Source organism: Diceros bicornis, chromosome 12 (assembly GCF_020826845.1).
Source record: "Diceros bicornis minor isolate mBicDic1 chromosome 12, mDicBic1.mat.cur, whole genome shotgun sequence".
NCBI classification, from domain to species: domain Eukaryota; kingdom Metazoa; phylum Chordata; class Mammalia; order Perissodactyla; family Rhinocerotidae; genus Diceros; species Diceros bicornis.
The window spans coordinates 29,014,218-29,018,742 of NC_080751.1; the positions used below are offsets into that span (position 1 = coordinate 29,014,218).

General features: G+C 39.1%; 1 pseudogene; it reads right to left on the minus strand.

Annotated features, from left to right (window-relative positions):
* The window catches only part of LOC131412286 (lethal(2) giant larvae protein homolog 1-like), a 21,465-nt pseudogene extending 18,320 nt beyond the window's left edge, over nucleotides 1–3,145 (minus strand).
* Between the last annotated feature and the right edge of the window lie 1,380 nt (nucleotides 3,146–4,525).

Consider the following 4,525-nt stretch of genomic DNA (forward strand, 5'->3'; position numbering starts at 1 on the left):
CTCTGCTTGTATAGAGCAACATTCGAATAATTCCCAAACTTCCACTTTGGTCATCTTCATCTTTTAATCTAAAATCCTATCAATCAAGTTTCTAGAAAAAGAATTCCCGTGTGTAGATTCCCCTAAGATGTAGAGATCAACCATATTCACTTGGGCATCTTTTATGTATAAGTCACTATAGTTGGAACTCTGGGAAATAGGGAGGCATGAATTTAAATTTCAACTAGGGACTTTTGGAATCAGCTCAAATTTCCACACTACTACCCTTTCTTACATCTACCCTAATGGCAGATTTGTATTGAATACAAAAAATACCCATTGTATATTTCTTAAGTACTCATATGATGTCAGGCAATTCCACTTAAGTCCAAAGATTTACAAGTCTTGGTTAAGTCTCTGTTCTTGTCCTCAACTAGTTGACAATCTAGAAGGAGAAGCAGACATGTGAAAATCAAACTACAATTCTATGTGAAAAATACCAGGCATCTCCTAAGTGGGGAGTGCAAGATGATCCACTGATGGTGAGAAAATACTGGAACTTCTAGGTATACATATTTTTCAAGATCATTATTTTTAATTTCTCTTTTTGTACTTAATATACATAGCATAAATACATAAACTAGGACACTAAAATTTTAAATTCAAAATTTAAATTGTCTTTAACACTAAAGAATATGTTTATATCTTTATCTCAAATTAGATGTGTTCATAATTCATCTGGGAACTAGCATCATATAGCAGTGGTCATACTGTACAGGAGGGGTTTGGAAACTTTAATTATAGTCTTAGTTATATCACTAATTAGTGTGTCCTTAAGTCAGCAATTTAATCTTTAAACTATATAAGACTCTGTGTCTTATCTCTTCCTCCCTAATTCCTCCTCCTCCTAAATAATAAGCATCTTTTGAAAGATTACTATGGGCCAGGAAGTTTTCTAAGCAATGTATTAATCCATTAGATACTTATCACAACATTATGAGCGAGGTACTATAATCCCCATTTTACAAGTGAAGAGACTAAAGCAAAGACATTAAGTAACTTGCCCAAAGTATCAAAGCTAAGAAGTGGCAGGACAGGAGTCTAAAGTTTGCGTTATAATTTTTAATTCCAAATTCATTGAGTTTCTTATGGTGGTGCCAAAGGCTCATTTAATAATGCATTGATGATTTATTGGGCATCTGCTATGTTGCAGACATTGTGCTGTATGTGGATTATATCAGAATGAAAGAAGGCTCAGAGTCTTTTGGGAAGATATGCGTGTAATCCTATAACTATGGGAACTCAGAGGAGAAAGCATGAACTGGCCAGGAAATGTCAGAAGAAGTGATATTAACATGAGTCCTAAAGTAAGAGAGAGAGTGACAGGTAAACAGGACAGGCTAAGGGATCAGAGAGGACAGCACGCTGGGGAGCAAAGGTGAAAGAGAATGGTGGGTTTGCGACTGAAGTGTCTCGCCATAGTTAATCCATGTTGCATGTGGGGAGAGTGAGAGAAAGCTAGAAAGGAGGCAGGGGACAGATCCTGAGTAGCCTTATTTGTTGGGTGTGGATTTTAGCTTATAGTGGATAAAAAGTTACTGAGAGACTTTAAGGGATGGAATGATATGCTCCATTAGAAGTTGTTTTCTGGCCTTGATGTGGAGATTAGAGAGGAGGGTTATGAGGCTAGGGGCTGGGAGTCTGGCTTTGAGAGTATTGAAATTGTCTGTTAGTTCACTCACTCACTCTTCATTTCTGAAATTCTATTAGTTTATTCATTCTTTTGTTTAACCTATATTTTGTGTGTGTTTACTATGTACCAGAAACTGTTCTCAGTGCTTGAATGACATTAGTGCAGAAAATGGGCAAAAATCTTTGCCCTCGAGATTAAAGTCTAGCATAGGTCATATATAATTGCAAGGGAGGACTTGTTTAAGGGGGCAGTGGGTTAGAGATTAGGAGATAGATTTGTGAGATATTTAGGAGGCAGAACTGACAGGACCAGTGATTAGGACTGAATCATGGATTTTTTAAGCAAGATCTGAAAACCCACAGAGAATCAATCCTTGAGTAACAGAAAATGATCCTAACAACTAAAAAGGGAATTTGCTCTTCAAGGAAGCTGGGAGAAGGTAGTCAAACTGATTTCATGGGCACTGAGTATAGACTGGAGAGGAGTCAGTGGCTCCTGGGAATATTCTTTGGGCCGTCAAGATGATTCATCAAACTGATGATTGTCAATTGCCTGCTGCTAACCTTCTGACCTTTGACTCCAGAAGTTTCCAAAGCAAAACTTCCTCTTGAAAGTTTTGATTTGACATTTGGTGGAGGAATGAATATAATGTCACCGACTGCTATGTTCCTAGAAGGGACTTCCTGAAAGCAGAACAATTGGACATAGAGATTTTATGCAGTGAGTTTAGATTTTCAGGCCTTACATAAAGCTCAAGTCCTGTGATTGTCTTGCCCAATCAGGGTAAGAGTCAGGCCCATTTATTGCAAACTTTAGAGAATAATGTGTCAACTTTGTAAATGAAAAGAAACAGCAAGTTTACACAGAGTTTAAATCACACCAAACACTTTGCAAAAAGTCTCTACAGGTAACAATACTAGTTTGCCACCTGTGGTCACCTTGACCTGCCAAGGTAGATAAAGCTTTGTAGAAATAATAACCAACGAAGAGAGGCTGGGAAAGTGGGTGGTTGAAACATCGCTCTTCAGGGCTCTTGAGGGCTCTTTCTAGACTTGGTGTTGACTCATTTGAGGCAGACATTGGGTCAGGTTCTTGACTCTTGTGTGCCTGTTTGACCACTGAGAGAAGAGGAGAAGGGTAGTACTCGGCACCCAGACAAGGTTCATGAAGTGCTTTAAAAGCTTGAATTGAAAGGCTGTAACATCAAACAGAAGTGGATAGCATTCTATTTTTACTGACGGCATGAATAAGAAGCATCGGTGATTTGACTGAAAACATCTCTGAATAAGAGTCTTTCAGAAATCAGGAATGATTGGCAGAGGCCTGGAAGGCAGGGATGTCATACATCTTGGCCCCAGCCATTGTCACTTGGCATCTAAGGGAGAGCATTGCGCTGGCCTCAGATTCTCTTGGGCTTGGAGGTGTAGGAGGAGAGCAAGCAGCTCCTTCTCCACTCTTGGGGCCCTGTGACATGCTGCTGAAATAACTTTGACACCTTGGGGCTGTTAATATGAATTTAGAGAATGCACCAGTCTTGGGGAGATGAGTGATAAAATGCAAACAACAGGGAAAGAAAAGGTCTTTGTTTACTTTCCCTTTTCCTGGTATATGGCTAAACAGGTTAAACACCTGTGAGAAGAGGGTGCTTCAGGGACACTCTCGTACTCAAATTGTTCCTGGGTGTCTTGGAGATTGCACTCCTCTCCTTGTGCAGTGATTAGTTGCCTCTTCATCACTGGCAAGGCTGGCAGCGAGAAGCCGGGCCTTCACCTGCAGGTGTTGCCATGGCAAAGGACACTTGGAATAGATTCAGGCAACATTAAAAGGCAAAAGTGAAAATGAGAGTAGAGAGAAAATAGAAGCTTGATTCAAGGAGACATTTGAGTAGATCAAATTGCCCTCCTCACAATAGCCATTGCCAAGCTTGAGATCAACCCCACCTTTTTCCTCCTGACTCCTGAGGTTCTCTGAATCTTGGTAATCTGGTGCATAAGCTGATTTTTTTTTTTTAATTATTTTTTTTTAAATACAGCAAGATTTATTGTTAACACTGTAAAAATTATTCTGCTCCTAAGAGACATGGTTTGGTTTCTTAATCCAAACAGAATTAAGAAATTATGAAATGAGAATTGGTTTGTGGACTCTATAAAACAATTTCTTTTTCCCTATTCAAAAATCAGTAGCAAAGTAGCTTGTTTTATATGTTACTCTGGATTTTTCTCTCATTACCACCTTCTTTACCATCCATGTGGCTTCTCAAGGAAGCCAAGCCACATTTCTCCTGTGTCACTCAGAGACTTTGCCTTAACTTTCACTTGGCTTGCACATTGAATTCAATTTTCTCTTTCTTCCCACTACTACATTTTTGCCTATTATTCAGAATAATCTGGTTTATTCACTAAGCTTCCCCAGAACTTGAAGATATTTATGGTCAGGTTTCCTACAAGTCATTATCCTCTAAGTTACAGAACTATCTATATATCTTTCTGTATATTTTAGGAATTTCCAGTTAAAGCTAGTGACAGATTCACTTTTTTCACTCTGATTGGTTAATTTACTTTACGTAGTGATGTTAATAATAATGACGATAATGACAAATATGTGTTGACTACATAACCAGTTGCATCAGTATCCTTGAGGGCAAAGCCCAGGGTGTGGGTGCTATCTCAAAGCCTCCCAGTGTTGAGGAGTCATGTGGTAAAGCTTCATGGGATGATTGGAAGGCAATGCCTATTCCATGGGAGATATTCACTATGCATTGGTTTCCTAAATTTCTTATGTGCCATGTGCCATGCCACTAGCTGCCCTTTTTCTCTAGCAGGGCAGAGTGAAATGTGGGGATCATCTAGGCCT